An 18143-nucleotide genomic window follows, 5' to 3' on the forward strand; every position below is an offset into this window, starting at 1 on the left:
ATAGAATCCAGAGTCATGGACTAAATGAACTCAACAGACATTTTGGAGGGATGACCACTGACTATGGCAATGATACCTCTCCTTGTGTATATATAAATATAGAGAGACAGAGAGATATAGTTGGAAGGTGTAGGATCTGGGCATGATGTAGATGGTATAGAATAAAGGACGGATAATATCCTGGTTCTGGTCAGGACTGGGTTAATTTTTGCAGTAGCTAAGAGGGAGCATGGCTGGGACCTAGATGTTATTCTATACCATCTGTGGTGGTTTGAGACTACCACAAAAATCCAAAATCCAATTTCCAGGCTCCCCCCAATTTTCCCCCTTCCCAATATTTTATCTCAACACCGAAGAGAAACTTTCAGGCAAGAGACTTCTATAGGGGAAAGGGGAAGTATATACATTTATTATTATACAAATAAATACTATACAAGCTAAAAGCAACTATATATATAATATAATACACTTCTATCAGTCCCTTTAAGCTTCTCCTTCAATTCAGTCCAGGAAAATCCCTTCAGGGTCGATAGGTAACCAGTCTCTCTCTTGTGGGAGTGTTCGGGGAACCTGAACACTCCCCCCACCAACCTCCAGCTGTCTGCTGAAGTCCTTTCTTCCTCACGAAGTCCAGGAAGATAGCTCTGAGTTCGTCCTCCTTGGTTCCATGTCAGTCTCTGCTGTGTTATTCTCTCTCTCACTCTCATACTTTGATTCTGTGCTGCTGTAGTTCAGTCAGCTTATCACACGTACGCGGCCTGGAATTTCATTCATCCTCCGTGTTTTCAGTTGTCCTGCGTTTAAATCACAGCGGGACATCCTCCAGGCCTGTCTCTGGTCCGTCTCCAATTTCGCCTGGGGTTATCTCCCTGGCACCGAGCTGTATTTAGCCCGTCCACTTTGGCTTTAATGCCAAGCCTGCCCTCCACTTTAAAGTGAGAGGGAAAGGAGAAGCCCCCCTCCATAGCCTAACTGCAAAAAGGAGGGGGGGAAAGAGGGCTTGGCTGCAAGGCCTGCCTTCTCTCTCTTCGGCTTACCAGCTGTTTGTGAGTCTCATGCCTCACAAACACACACACTCCAATGCTACCTCTGACCCTGGCTTAGGCAGAGTTGTGGGGCTGCAGGGCCCCCTCGTCCCCCACCCCGAGGGGGGAGAAGGAGGCCCTGCCACCCCTGGCCTTCTACACCCACACACAGCAGCAGACACAGACTGATTGACAGACAGACTGATTGCCAACAACTTCCACCTGTTGTGTATATATAATTTTTCAGCAGGAGCGAACAAGACAAACGGTGATTGGCCCTCCAGGAAAAACTACCCTGGCACCCAATCACCTCTGGGCCCCCTGGCTTCCAGAGTGGGCAGTCTCAAACTATGACAACCATCTCATGTCATTTTCTATGGACAGGGGAAGGGGACACTTCCAGGTTGGGTAGTGTGGCAGACAGAGTGGTAGGGTATTGTCAGAGGTGAGAATCACAGAATCACAGAATATTTTAAGTTGGAAGGCAGTCATAAGGATCATAGAGTCCAACTCTTAAGTGAATGGCCCATACAGAATTCACATGTGAATCATTCGTTTCTTGTGCATTCTTTTATTAGTATTATTGCTGTTACTCTTCGTTTTCTTATCTCATTGCTATTTCCAGTAAATTGTCTCTTTCTCAACACATGATCTTTACTTTTCGTGCCTCTAATTTTCCTCTCCATCCTGCCGCAGGGGGAGAGGGGAGTGAGCAAGCACTGTGTGGTTTGGAATGGTTTCAGTGGGAACTCTGAATAGAAAAATTCAATTCCTTAATCATGACAACTATCTATGTATTTTTTGATCCTACCTCTTCTCTCAGGCATGCTCAATAAGGTTTAGAAAATTTTACAAGCTAAAACCTGGAGAAGATAAATGAATGTAGTAAAAGGCTTAAAAATCAAATGTAGTTTAGAAATAAAATACAATCCCAACTACCTTATGCACAGTGCCCATACAGACACGCACATAAACCCATGCATACACATGCATCCATATGAACAAAACTACATGGAAAATCTTCTGAACTTTGTAGAAGAAGCAGCTGTGTACTTGCATTTGTCAAAGTCCCCAGCTGTGCCTTCTGCATAAGATCATGCAATGTTGTCTCCAGATTGTCAGGAGAACGTATTAATTTTGCACCATTTTCTGTTCCCTTTACACTCTTTGTCATGAAAATGAGTATGTATAATGAAGAGAACATGAGAGGCATTAACATTCGATGATAACTCACTTCACTGTCAAAAACAGTGGTCACACAATGGAAGTAGCATGTTTATCCACTCTCAAGGCCAACATAGCCATGAAGACTTAAAAATGGCATGGCACTACTATATTGCATTTTTTTGGAAAGGACTATATCGTATGCAAATGCAAAATCCCCATTATGATTGACAAAAACAAAAAAAATATTTTTAGCAAACTGCCAATGTAACAAAATGGGTTTGAAATTCACGTTTTCTTTCCAAAATTTCAGGAATTACAAAATTTTTTTTTTCTTGAAATGACCTTGTCCATATAGGACTGTCAGAATCATTGAAAGAACCTTTGTGGCTGGAATACAAGTCTCTTTGAAAACTGATTTCAAATCCCTTTTGTGACAAATAACTTCTATCACAGTATTTGAAAAACATCCCATTTTGTTGTTGTTTCTGAAACCCAGTCTTCTATGTGCCATCCTCTAAACCACAGGATATTTTGCATCTAGACAGTAAGGACTGGAATGAAAAGAAAATGCTGAGCAACACAAACACGAGCATTATTTGGCCATCTGAATTTAGCTACATAATTTTCAGCTGATTTTGCATGGTTGAACATGTAAATCACCCACCCTGACTTCTGCCAACTGCTCCAGTGGCAGCTGCTCTACCTGGCCTGCAGACCAGCACTTTCTCTTGTTCCCAAGCACAAGAGGGGTAGGAGTTTCCTCCAACCCACTCTGACCTTCTGAAGAGCCAAAAGACAACCCCAGTGTGCCAACGATGCAACTGGATCATGCAGCTAGGAAATTTAACATCATTTTCTCACAATGCTATACAGTAAAAAAACCCACCCAACCAATCAACCAAAAGACCAAACCAACCAACCAAAAAAACAAAACCAAACCAAAAACCAAAGCAAAACAAAACCACCCAAATGCAAGACACCTTTTTTTTTTTCTGCAGGATCCATTCCCAGCTTTTCTGTCATAAGCTCCAATTTCTCCTCACTCATCTGGATCTAACTCAGGACTTTGCTTAAAAAAAGATGAACTGGTAGCTCTCTACCACTTAATCTGTTCCCAGATCTCCCCGTACAGATTACTGGCTTGCTCTCCATTCACAAGATGGCCATGAGGGTAGCTTAATCAATCACTCTGCTTCTGCAGGTTCAGATTATAGGAAAATAAGACACTTTATCTATCGTGCAGCAGTAGGAATAAAAAAATCCTGTAAGAGTAAGACACAGATGCCCTCAGGGCTTGTGCCAGTAGAAAATTCAATCCAAAATAAGCTTGAAGAAATTAGATATATATTTCTTCATGGTCTATGTTCCTGGGCAGAGGATCAGTGATTTCCAGTATATTATCACAATGGCAAATGCCCACATACTACATGTCTCTCTGTCCTTTGGAGATACCATGTTCTTCTACTGATCTTCTCCCTCTCTTTGGTTGGAAACATAAGGTAAGAGGGGAAAACACTACCAAGAAGGATCTCCCGAAGCATCAGATCCACCACCCACCTCAAGAATTCATAACATATAACACTTTCATATGGTGAACAAATGCCAAACTCCTGAGTTAGAAAGGGCAAGAATACCAGTAAAAAAAATATCTGTCTTCTGGTAGAACAGCATTGTCAAGATCATTACTCATACAGTAAGTGGGTTTTGTCAACAGCTCACAGAAAATCTCTCTTATGATACTCACCTTGATTACCTTTCCCTAGATGATCATTATGCTTCCACTGTATTTTTTCTGCTGTTCTAGGAAGTTCAGAATTATTCTGAAAAAGAAGAAAATTAGTCTCTTCCTTAGTGTGTATTTAACTAAGACCCATCTAAAGCCCTGATTCTTCACAGAAACCCTGTGTGCATACTGCAGTGTGCACAGAAGTATTTTGGGTTTTGGCAGACGTGCAGTATTTAGGTTTGGACCAAACATGAGATCATCCAGAAAGGGAATCTTTTCATTCTCACCTCCTGAGCGGAAGCAACACTAACCACTCGTGCCATAGAAAGTTTAGGTATTTTCAGCAAACTTACTGTACCTGGAAGTCCAAAACAACAACTATTACAGGATATCAACTTAGTCCTCTGTCAGTATTGTCAATATTATTTATGCAGCTGAACAGAGTGAATCATCAGATGACTCAATCTCCAAAACACCATTATAACAGTAAATAAATAAAATCCTTCCCTCACACCAAGGAATTGCATTCATACACACAGCCTTACTGAAAATCCTGATTGAGAGCAATTTGAAAAGAAATAAATGCAATTTGAATTTTTAAAAAACTCATCAGCACTGCTATAGTTCCAATGAATAAAGAGATCTGATTTGTTAAATCTCTTTAACCTTCAAAGATGATTAGGGAGTCATTTTTATTGTTGTTGCTGTTACACAAATGGATAGATATATTTCCCAGCAAGTTTTGGAGACAGGCTGGTAGCAGGTACAATTAATTCAGTAGATATCATTTACTGCATCCTCACTTCTTTCACAGAAATCCTTGCCAACTGATCCCAGGCAGAAGATTGGCTTTGGCTCTGCAAGCAGCTGCTCATCTTCCCACTTTGCTGGAGGTAAGATGTCACAGTAAAGCAGCTGCCGAAAGAGTGGGAGGGAGACACCAATGAGTAGCAACAATTGTGTTGATGAAAAAAATAAAAGGAAGGAGAAAAATGCAAGAGTGGCAATCTCACTTTCTTCAGACAGATTGGGCTATACTACAACTTACTTACCTCAAAAGAAACTGTATGGCCACAAGTTAACCTTGGAATATGTGAACTCTTGGAAACTTACACAACTCAAAAAGTCAACATAAAACAAATCTACTGATGATATATTATTCTCCTGATAATGAGTTCTGTGATCAAATTTGACATACTCAGAGATCTGAGGTTCGTGAAGAATCAGTGCAGATTTAATCTTATCTGATTCTGCCTTAAATGCATTAAGCCCGGCTTGCAAGAGATAATAATTATTTTTGTCAACATCAGTATAAATAAGAGTTCTGGGACCCAAACTCAAAGAAAATAGGAGTGTGGAGAAATCAGGAAAAAAAACTTGGAATCCTGGAAGTCAAGGAATAAATAAAAAAAATTTAATAAAAATCTTTGGTGTAGCAATAACCTGCTGAGATCAATGGTACTCTGCTTAGATGTAAAGATCTGCTCTCATAATTTTCCTTGCATAATCAGGCATGACTCAAATATGTCAAGGTAAATTGCCAGTTATCACATGTAATTAATTGTTTTTGAGAAGATTTTTTAGGGTGCGGATTTTTAAAATATGGTCAGATCCTGAATTATGTTACAGGATATTATAGGACAATTACTCTGCACTTTGGTAAAACACTTCAGAGTACTGCAGAATACTCAATGTGCTGTTTCAGAAATAAAAGAAAGAATCTCACCAAAATGTGCATAATGCCAAACACTCATGGAAGACATAACACAATCCCAACAATTTAAAAACTGTGAAATTGGCTGAGGGATTTTTTTTAATGTAAAAGCTGTACTGCTCCTCTAATAACATGAACTCAAGAAAGAGGACGTTTAAGAAAATTCCCAGGTTTTTCAAATGCTCATAATACCAAGCAGCTAACAAACCAATTGTGCATTTGCATAAGTTTTTGGTATTCAGGTAGGAGGGTGAAGTATATTTCTGCAGTGAAATAAGTCAGTGTAAACAAACAACTGTTCTAAAAGTAAAAGTGAAATTTAAAATGTGATCCAAGACATGAAATCAGTGACACAAAACATAAAAACATGGGACACTTTAATTAACAATGAATATAAAATGAACATTATATATATGTACAGGTTAGTATATACAGTGATGGCCACAGTCTCAGTACTCTGATTCTCCACTTGTTAATAAGATAATTTAAAAATTATTTAAACACAGATTAGTACACAGATTTAAATTTTATTCATCTTCTGTTATGCTACAGAGATCGTGGGTTTTCAAACTTCTCCACTCTTTTTGGCCTTGCCTGTTTATTGTCCTTTTTTATCCCAATTATAACTATAATTTTGGTTATTTGTTACCTGAGGTAGATTTAATTAAACTCATGATTTTTCTAGTTTAAAAGAAGTCCATAGTATCTATAAAGACTAGAAGAAACAACACACCCACCAAATCTAAACTGGCACAACTAGGTGGCATGCATATGTATGGTATCTACATTTTCATTAGAATGTTTATCTCTTCTTTCTGCCTGATTCTTTTTGCCACAAGCATAACCTATTTTTCTTTGTTTTCTCCTTCTGCATTTTTATAGCACATTTAAGTTCTTTTTCCTTTTCACTTTGTTTTTTGTTTTTAGTCTTAAGAAACATTCAGACCCCACGCCAATACTTCATTAATCAACATTATGTCAATTGAAAAATACATAAAAGACAGAATGTGTAGGTCTGGATGTCAAATAAACAATGTTCAAATGAGTTCAAAAACATCCTACATTTTTCCATTATTAATCTGAGCTACTTTATCCTCCAACCACTCTTAAGCTTTGTTACAACCCAACAAATCAGTAAAAGGAAGAACTTCTGTCTCCTCATTTAGCAATGGAAAACCCACTGAATTTCTGAGGCAATAACTCTTGATATGCAAAAGTTAATTAGTATGTACATATTGGTCATAGCAGTCTACAGCTAGCCATACTGAACAAAGAAAACATTTGCCACATTCTTTTCCTCTGCTACGCCATTTTACAGAGGACGCTTAATTACAACTGGTTTTCTAAAGCTCACGTGCAAATACCACAGCAGAATTGTGAGCAAAACTCAGATTTCCCAGCCCTCACTTTCATTCTTCCATAAACTCCTATTTTCCTTGAGCTCCCCTTCCTCCCCTCATCGCTTTGAGTGTGCAGTTGGATTAACTGATCCTGCCATGACCATGATAGGTTGGTTTTCCTTTTGAAAGGAAACAGGTGTCAGAAAACATGCGAACTTCAGCAGCAAACACAAATCTGGATACTTCCAGGCCAAGCTTTCATTCCCTTCCATGTATTAGCCCCTGGACATTACTGACTTAGCTGTGTGAGGCCTCTCAGTAAATCACATTGATGAAATAACCACAAGTTATCTCTCAAAAAATATATATTTTGTTTTACCTGGCTTATTTCAATGATTTGATTTCTAATATAAGGTCATCAATGTGGTGGAGGAATATACATGAATGACGAGGGAGCAACAAAGTCCTTCACTAAATTTGCTACAGGAGGCCACAAAAATTACAGGTGTGCTATTCAACACTCTGAAGAGCTTTTCCTCTCATAGCTTTGCTGCTACATCTGGTCCCAAAGAATAATTTTCTGCTTTTATTGCTCATTGGTGACATCAGATATTTGTCAGGCAGACAAGTTGGTCTTCTTTCATTTACGTTTACAGAAAAAGAAAATACTTTAAGACTAGCTAACTCCTTGAACTTTGTTGCACACAAATCACAATGAATATAATGAGCTGGAAAACAGAAACTTCTAGTCCTGGTACTTGTTTTAGCACCTCCTAGTCTCAGCTGAATCAACCCTGCAGGAACCAACAGAGGGAAGAGGAAAACAGTCTTGCCTGAACAAGAGGCTCACATTTCAAACAAAAAGGGAAGAACCAAACCAAACCAAACCAAAACAAAAAAAGAAAAGTCAACAGACTTTTTGAACTCCCAAGAGGATTCAAAGCTAGTTTGATTTAACATTTTAGATAGCATGGAGCTTAATAATTTACCAGATTCCCAGTAACTAACTGATATCTATTCATAAGGGCTTTGTTTGAGTTCTTGGTCTTGGCAGGTATTTGGCAAGGAGTATGCGATTTGAATTACATTGTATGAGGAAAGTCTGAAATAATGGAAATTTATTACCCATGCCACCATGTGATAAACAATAGTTTAGCAGTATTTTTTGCTCCTGCCACTAATTTTACTTTTCCACAAACCTTACTGTATATAAATTGATTAAAATCTAGAACATTTTCTACTATCAAAATACCACATTATTTACTAAGGAACAGAAAAACTCAACAAGCAACCAAAACCATCAAACCCCAATATAAATTAAAAAACCCCCTCGCTGTTTGGCATGACATTTGTAGTAGAAACATTATCAGATGTTGTGGTGAGAATATTTAAACAGGGACTGCCACATGCCCCTGTAAAATACAATTCAATAACATTAATTCATTCTTCCCATTTTTACTTCCACCACCAGCAGAATGGAAAAATATCTAAAATCTGTTCAACAACTGAGTGTCTAACAAATGTAACTCATGAAAATACAGCCTTGGAGGTCTACAAGGGCTGTCGAATCTGAAACTACGAAAGTGTTAAAAGCCCAAGCTAATGCTTAGATCACTGAAAAATAGTTCCTAGGTCAACAAAGCTGAAGTTGTTCAAACAGCCACTGGCACATTTCTCTTCCCCCCCAGTGTGCAAAAAGGAAGCAAAAAACAAAGTTAGATCAATGGGCTACTATAGTACATTACTACTCTTGCATATGGAAAGCCCAAGCTGGCAAATACCAGGTCACAGTATTTCACCCTGCTTGGCCTTTAAACAATGAACATTGAGACCATTTTTACTGTAAAACAGAGAAAAGGAGAAAAAAATTTGTAAAAACAGATACTATGTATTAATCTCCAGAAAAAATGGAACAACTGAAGGAATTTGCTCTAATAATCCATCATATCTGATGATTTTCTCATTGTTTTAGGATATGCATTTGAAAGTAGTACAGCTGAGCGAAGCATCTTTTCTCCTGTGTGCTCCAAAACTGCTGGGTTGTTTTTGAATGAATTCAGAGTGCACAAGAAATTTCTGATTGACAGTTCAGAAGAATATATCTATCTACAGACCAGATAGAGGCTAGACAGCAGCAGTGAATGCTGGTCCCCACCTCAACCCTAACCTTTAGGGTCAGGTGAGGAGCAGGTTGTTCTATGTTAGGGTCAAGTTTCATCATCTAAGGATGTTTTTATTGATTGCTTCTTTTGCTTTGTTTATTTATTTTTTTTTTTAAGTAACTCTGTTACTCCAGAAAAACAAGTAATATGTTACTGAGAGACTGAGGATTTGTCTGAGTTAGCTCAAAGCAGTGGTTCTCCCCCTTTTCAAAGTGGGTTTTTTGGGGTGCTTCTTCTTCCTTTCAGTTGAATTTAGCTGCAAAGTGTAACCCTGACAAGATTAAGCTCAGGTAGAAACTTTTGATTGTGAAGAAATTGCCAATAACAATTATTGCTGCTACTGTAGCTCCTATGAAAGACTGAAGACTATATCTTAAAAGAGTAATTAATGTGTGATAATTAGGCTTCATTATAAAAGAAAAACATTTAAAACTGCAAAGACTGCTGTACTGTAACTTTCCAACTATTGCCATTAGACATATTTGTGATAATTTGATTCTTAAAGCAATTTGAGATTTGATTCTTTTTTTTCAATTTACAAATTTATCATCTGCAACTGATCAGAGAATACCACTGCACTGGAAACACATATGTAGAAAATTAAATTCTATTCAATGGGAAAAGTGGTCTCCAGGAATTACAATGCTTCACATTATGTTACATACACTCATATCGAATTAATTGCCATCATTTTTCTCAGCACTGTGGAAAATATAATTTTATCCAGTTTCTTAGACAACTTTAAAAATAATTTAAATCCTTGGTATCCTTGTAACATCATCCTAACTCACTCTACACCAGAAGTTCTTGCTTCAACATAAACTAGAGCACAAGTGAGAAAATTGTGAGGCACTGGATAAAAGAGGAAAGTTGTACTGTAAACATTAAAAGGAGTAATAATGGAAAATATTTTCTTGTTTGTTTACAAGTTCAGTAACAGAAGGGTGGACAGAGCTAGTAGATTATTGCTTTGAACCTTAGTGAAAACATACATTTATGTTTAGCACTTAAACTGGATTTATAAAAGTGTTTGTAATTGTTGGGGTTCCAGCCAGGACAGGGTTAATTTTTTGCAGTAGCCAGAACGGGCATGGTTGGGACACGGAGGTTAGTCTACACATCTCATATCATTGCCAGGTGTGAGGGGTGAAGGGACTTTCTTGTGGGAGAAGGGATTCCTTCCAGCCAAGAAAAGGTGGCAGAGGGAGCAATCCATATTGTCTATTTTCTGGGGTTTTCAATATGAACTGTTCTTTTCTTATACCCTGTGGCATTAGTATTGTTGCTGTTACTATTTGTTTTCTTATCTAATTGCTGTTTCCAGGAAATTGTTCTCATCTCGACCAGTGATCTTTGGCTTTTGTCCCTCCAGTTCCCCTCTCCATCCTCCCACAGAGGGCGGGGTAGGGGTTGGGGGAAGTGGGAGAGTGAGAAAGTGGTGTATGGTTTGGAGAGTCTTGGTGGGGGCACTGAGGTGGGGAGTACTATTCTTAAACCAAACAATAATATAGCACTCACTACTACAAACTGTTAGGGTCCTGTTTTCCTCCCTCTAACCTAAGACCAATGCAAAGAAAATCAACTTCTGTAAAGTATTTCTTCAATGTATTTGTATAGATTAAGTCAAGATTATTATTTAGTTTTGTCCTCCTCCCCCCCGTACTTTTCGGACAATGTTAGCAAACAGCAGTTTGAAGACCTAAAGGGACATCCTTATGTCTATATGGAGAATATGTTGCAATCATTGAAAATTTTATCACTAAATGCATTAAGGGGTGAATGAAGGATATTTTATGTCACAATTTAGATTCCTAAATCAGAAAGTCTCACAAATTGAGTCAGTTCAAATTTTCTTTTAATTGCTTAGCTGTAACTGATTCCAGGGCTTCCTCAGGCATAATCATTTTTTAGTGTAAAATTTTCAGATGGGAGAATCTGAAACCTGCCTGAATGTATTGTGGATTTCCAGACGCATGATGTCTTATCTTTGGTAGATGACTGCCAGACATTTCAACAGTATGTGCTCAGGTGAACTGCTCAGCACCGGTATATCAAATTTGCTTTTGCCAGGGAACACTGAATTTTGATGCACAAGCACTGCACAAGTTGTGTATATAATCATGATACACTGCACTGAAAGCTTTGTCTTTATAAATACATTCAATGTTCCCTCAAAGTATTGAAATGTCAACACTTCATAAGATACATGTGTGCTGTCCAAATACAACGGAATCATCAGATCTCTCTGAAAATTCTTACCAGTGAGATTCACACCCTGAATGAGAGGAGCTTAGAGCCATAAGGTATGATGTTTATTCCATCAATAGCTCTCTAAATATCTCTGTGCTCATTTATAACCTATTCATAAGAGTCGCCACTTTTATTGACAGTTATAAATGTATGTGTTTCAAAATAAGCTTCAGCTAGAATTAAGATGGGCATCCAATATTGTCACTTTTCAGGGTCCGTGAAAATTTTTTGCAATGGTTTTTAGATATCATACTTTCAAACTAAACTAAAGATAATTTCAAAAACAAGAGGAACACTTTGGAAACGTGACAGTGTGTGGCTGCTGTTGTTATTTAGAAGCACACTAGAAAAAAGTGCTCAATAATGAGCAGTCTTAGATTTTCACAGTAGGGTAGATGAAGTAATCCACATTTGCTTTATTCTCCTCTTCATATCAACCTACGAAGCTCTGTGCAGCTGGAATGAAAAAGTCAGATTACTCTTTGGGTCCTTGTAGGTCTTCACTGTCTGAAAAAGCAACAAACTAAAATTGCATTATGTTTCTTAAAATTATGTGTAAATGCACATAATGATACTAACCAAGGTTGTCATAAATGGATGGCACAGACTCAAGCTGTCATGGAGGATGAGCTGAAAAAATGATCGTCGTGATCCAAAGTAAAGAAAGGGGCTGAAGATCTTTTTACAACTTCCAGTGTATGCCATTGGCACAGTTGATGCACTAAAAAAGATTCTGAAGGTCAATAGTTTTTCATCCTTCCAAATTATAGACTGGACAATAAATTACCCAGTAACACAAACAGTAGGAAAACATTGTTTCTGTACAGAGTCCGTGAAACAAATAAAAATTTTCAGGGTCACTTCAAAACCAGTATGATATATAATTGCAAAATTTTAGGACTTTTTTAAGGTCAAGTGTAAACACAGCTTCAGAGAGCACATAATTTTGATATTACTTTTTGATGCAAGATGAAAGAACTCAGATTTAATACAGTAATTTGACCTCTCATATTGTTGCAAACTAGCATGTATATGGCAAAAAAACCCCTTGTTTTCAGAAATACATATCTGAGGTGTCTGAAAAATATGCATTTTGTGTTTGATATTGAAATTAAAAATTCAAGAGTTGATTGTAAGGTGAAATGCTATGCTTGCATTCAAGTTCATTAGGAAGACACTATTAAGTACCTCCTTAATGATAAAAATGACTTTTACTAGATTTCTAGATCATTTTCTAATAGTCTATGACTAATTCTGAAATTTATCATTTTACCATGACTAATGCGTGAAATCTGTCATCTTTCCTCATGATTTACACAAGGTCCTAATAAGAAGAACAGAAAGTTGATAATATTACATGAATAGTAATTTGTATTGTACTTGCTCATATTTTTAGGAGAGAGAAGAGATATTTGTCGTTATACTTTCTTAGAGCCATGGTGTACCTTTGATATCATCACTGGATGATAACATAACCGACCATATCCTTGTTTGTTACTAAAAAATTGTATCAATATATGCAGTGCTATTACAAAAAAAACAATCAAATGCCCTCTGGAAGGGGATGGCTATTGAGTTCCTTAGCTTCCCACAATTAGGCTGTTAATAGACAAAGCCTTCCACAAAAGCAAGAAAATTTTACATAGTCTAGTTAGTTATATCCTATTACTAAGAAGGAACTATTTATTTCCAAACTTATACATTATGTTGGAAATCCTTAAAAGTAGGAATTTGGTTCAGTTCTTCTACACATATTTCTTATAAGCACAGGCTGTACAGAGCAGAGGAAGTAGCAAATTCAATTTGAAAACAACCTTGAAACTACCAGAGCTATCAGAAGCCCTTGTGATGGTGATGGCAGAGAGGTTGTTAAAAACCAAAATTTTCCAGTTTTAAATACTAAATGTGTTTTGAAACACATTTCAGTCATGACCTGCAAAGAGAGAGAAAATTTGTCACTTGATCTGGAACCATTGCATGTTGATATGGAAAGTTATGAGGTCTTAAAGGACTTACGAATATCCCTAGGTCACACTGATATCGGCATTTGAAAACTCTACTGCAAACTCCTCTTTTTCTATTATGAAAATGAAGATACTATATGAGCAAGTTTTGTCCCCAGAAATTTCTGTTCCAATGGAAGGCAGTTATCAGCAGCACCTACAGAAAACATGTCATGTTGTTTCTTTTGTACAAGCAAACAAACAAAAATTAAAATATGCATCTTGCCAAATATGACAGTTTATCAAGAAGTTTGATATAAGAGTATATCAGAAGCATCTTCCAAGGGCTCAATTTCAGATATATATTCTTTAAGGGGAGCTAAAATTTTAACCCTCAGCCATGGTGACAGTACTTTTGCATAGATATTAAGATAACATAATTGCACTTGGAGACACTGTATATCAGTAATGCAATGAAGCAAAATTCATCTATCTTTCACAGAGTGAGAAAATACAATTTTCTCACAATTGTGAGAAATACAATTAAAATGAATGCTCAAGGACATACAGATCTGCTGGACAGAAATAAAATGCTTGGCTCAAAAAACCTCTTTGCTGCTTGGTCACTTCAGTATCCTCCTCTTTCATAAAAATGTCAAGATGTGTCTTGCATTTATTTATAATATTTTCTGGGATGATCCAACTTGGTGTCTTCCTTCATATATTTAAAGCCTGGTGTTATTAAAAAATTCTGCCCCAATTCCCTGCTTTTACTACTAAATTCTGAGTATGTTTTTCTGGGTCTTGTTTGCCCACCTCTACTGTAGAAAACGATGTCACTATTTTTTCTCATCTAATGAAACACCTTCATTTCCCTCCCCTTACCACATTATCATCTCAACATTTTATCTTCACTGAAAAGAACATGTTTCTCAGGATAAACCTTTCAGGAACTTGTCACAATATTCTTAAAGCAGGAAATCATTTCAGTTGTCTCTCAAAAGAGCATCTTTAAGGAAAGGTGGAAAGATTGTAAAATCCCAATGTTTTACACGTGGCTGTTCAACTGTACTGTCCTGAATACTTTGTCTGTGACACCTCTTAGAACTGCTTTTACCAACCGACTGTTCAGCCATGGACTCTGTGCCAAAGAAATTGTCATAGTTAAAATCGGCTTCGTATTTTATCCTCTTTTTTCAACATTGTTTTGGAGAAACTATTCCTTTAAGAGTGAACTCCTCACCACAGCCGGGGTAGTCCTGGCTGCTGGGGCAGAAGTAGAACTCTGGGAGCCAGAGAAGAGGAGAGAGAAAGAGTCTGCACCAGTACTACTGTGGTGCCAGGACCTAGGACAGCATCTCAGTACTTACTTTGTTCTCCCCAGGGTGAAGGGGACATGGGGGGTGGAGGAAGCACCTGTCGGCCACCATCCTGTCTGTTCACCAGGGGGAAAGAAACTAGGAATTATTTCTATTATTGGCTTAAACTTTTTGCTTGTATTGTTACAGATGTTATATTTTCTTTTCAGTAAACAGATATTTTTTTCACTTAAATCTCCTTGCATTTTGTCTCTCTGTATTGGTGAAAGGGGAAGAGGTTTTAATAAATGGGGAGGGGTCTCACTTGTTGGAGTCTCTGCTCCAGTATTTGTCTTTACACCAAGACAGAGATTTTATTGTAATTATTTTTCACAATCTGTGTTAAGTCCTTTGCTAGTCCTTATACCACAATTCCTCTGCCACAATCAATATGTTTGATTTTGGCTCATTAGACAGAGATTATTTCATTTTTATAGGTTAAGCCCCTCATCTTGTTACTTTCTTACCTTGAAAAAAATGGTTAAATTTTCAAGGGTTTCTTTGTGCCATTTTTCTGTACATTTTATATTAATTTATCTGATGATCATTGTACTTCCAAAGCAGAAACTGCGCAGATACTGTTAAAGGAATAGCCACTGGAAAATGAGTCTATATAGACATGTAAACAGATTACTGCTAGTGAAAAATGAACAAATGAGTCAGCTAGATTCACTGTAGGGACCATATGAGAAATTTTATTTAAGGTAATTGAGGGAATGGATAAACTTGCAGAATCATTCTCTCATTTGTGGAAACAAATAATTCTAGGAAATTCTAGGGCTGAATTAATGAAAATTGGCCATGATGTTACTGTTACTGATTTCAACTGTACTGCACTCAGGATCCTGTACTGAATTTTGTGCCCAAAATTATAATATCAAATTGTCAGTAAGGAATCTAGTACTCTATGTTGCCCCTAGGTAACAACTGGTATCTTCAAGGAGTATTACTGACTTAGATTTTCAAATAAGTCACAGCTCAGGGAGTCCAAAGCATTTTATTCATAATTTCCTTTTCAGGTAGCAGCAGTGTCTACAGACTACCATATAAAGGACATTGGAGTAATAAGCACATGTGAGAACTCTATATTATCTTCAAAATATTATTTCTATGACATTTGATTGTGACTAGAGAATCTTTCTGCTGACATCACGTTCCCCTTCTCATTATGGCTACTTCATTACTTGCCCAATTTTCCCTGTTCTTAGTGAGTGAAATGATTTACTTTAGAGACTGACTTTTCAGCTTCAAATGAACGATCCGTCAAAGTTCTGAACAAAACTGTTTTGGAACATTGGAGTTTGTAACAAAGATTGTCAAGATATTTTATTAAGTGCATAGATGACACACAACTTCATTAGAAGTTTCATCAAAGTTTCATTCCTTTACCATCATCACCTTCAAACCTGTGGATGATAAGAAGAGATTTTTTGCAAGTAGTGTTATTTGTTTGATTCTAGGAAAATGTTCTTCATAAACAAAATGGAAATATTAGAGGGAAGTGTGAAAAAACATAGATATTAAAAAAAATAAAATGAGATGACACCTCTCATAGAAAGTTTTATTTTTCCTAACTGTAGTATTATAGGATAAGTGCATGTCCAGTTTGTTCTACCATTGTCTCAATTATCCCTGGGAATGTACCAGTTTACTTACCCTCTGTGGGTTTTCCATGCCATGCTGCTTTCTTGGTAGACTTATGTCAGGTCCTTAAAATTAATCTGTTAGAGTACAAATGGTTTTCATGAAAAGCTTCAGAGTCAGTTATGTCTACTCCTCTAAATAAAAAGACGATCTTGCATACAACTACATCAGCAACTTTTCCTATGGGGAAACACATTTTCTCTTGGTCCTAACAACAGTCCTAAGCTCAAGTATATATTCACTGAGAATCAGATAATTAATTCTTGGTAAGAGATTTTGCGTGTATTTTAGAAAATAATATAAATTCAATAAAAATGCAGAAGTGAGGAAGTGAGACTAACAGAGAGCTGGCTGAGCTATAAACTGCAGTACTGCATTTCTCCAGAAAATATATTTTAATGGCTGATGCTCTTTCTGGGGTGTCAGATGCTAATCTTCTGGTAATGTTTAATTTTTGATGGGCTCATTGGGGAAACCACAGTCTAGCTCTGATGATCAAGAAGTCTACTGAGGTTCATTACTGTTGGTATTTAGATACAAAACAACATTCCTAAATAATTCAGAAAAACAAAGAACCAACTGGATCATAATGTTAAGAGTTCTTCTCTTGACAAAGAAAATCAGTGATGCTGCAGATTTTCTGACACTTAGTGTGTTGATTGGCATGATACTGTCATTATTTTCTGCCATATATTTTGAATTATGTAGGAAACATAAAAGAATATGCAAATTTTCTCCTTCATGCTTTACAGGATATAGCATTTATCCTCCTAATGCTCTAGCCAAAATCAGCACCTGGATGAAGAGCAGCTGGCTAAAGCTGAACCCAGGAAAATTAATGCCATTTGGAAAAGGGAACCTCTCAGAACTTGCCTCTTCAGTCCGTAATACCTGCCTCCAAGCCCTTAAAATCCTAGTTATAATTTCCCCCCATTATCAATTATTTGGCTGTTTTACAGGGCACTTCATATGTATAGTGTTTCCTACTCCACTTTTACTAGCACTTTTATAAAATATACTAAACATTAAATTGCCTCACTTTCTCAAGAATTATATTCTGTCATTGCATATATACCTTTGTTTAATGTTAAAAGGATACACACTTTCTAGAGAAAAGAAAACGTCAATTTATTTTTAACTTCTATTTTAAGTGTCACACTCCTATTATCCAACTTGTCTTTTCAGATTAATTATCAGTAGTGTTACCACCGTTTTAGTTTAGTTTGTTTCTTCCTTTCTATATTATCTTCCCTGTTGCATTATGTCCCATTCAGTTTACTGATTCAACACCGTCTGGTGCAGTAACAATTTTATATTTGCTCTTAAAAACACACAACTCTACTGGAGACAAGTCACTTGATCTGTTTTTTCTCTAGTACAGAACCCAGACTTTCAGGCTCAAACTGGTGTTGCTTTACTTTTGATTATTTTTTGTCTCAACCACCTCTTTACCAAAGTGCAACATTATTGAAAGGATGGATTTTGACAGTGTATTTGTCAGTATATCTAAGACATCATCTAGAAAGAATTGAAGTAGACACACCTATTGATCTGAGTAGCCCTTTACAGTACAGTTTCACAAGAATCCTCGCACAACACAACACAGGAATGGGACACACCACATCATTTTGTAGAGTATATTCTTTCCTTCCAATTTATTTTTCCTCACATAAATTTTTATTTTAGTAGCCTGTGGTACCATGTACAGTCTTTTCAGGGACTCAGTCCCCAGCACTGTTAGGACCTGAAAGCCCTTGTGAACTAATGAGGCATGAACGGGGTGTTGTCGGGACCAGTGCAGGAGATTTAAATGG

The sequence above is a fragment of the Pipra filicauda genome, unplaced genomic scaffold (genome assembly GCF_003945595.2).
Source record: "Pipra filicauda isolate LSUMZ 115617 unplaced genomic scaffold, ASM394559v2 scaffold15_size4787011_pilon, whole genome shotgun sequence".
Lineage (NCBI taxonomy): Eukaryota > Metazoa > Chordata > Aves > Passeriformes > Pipridae > Pipra > Pipra filicauda.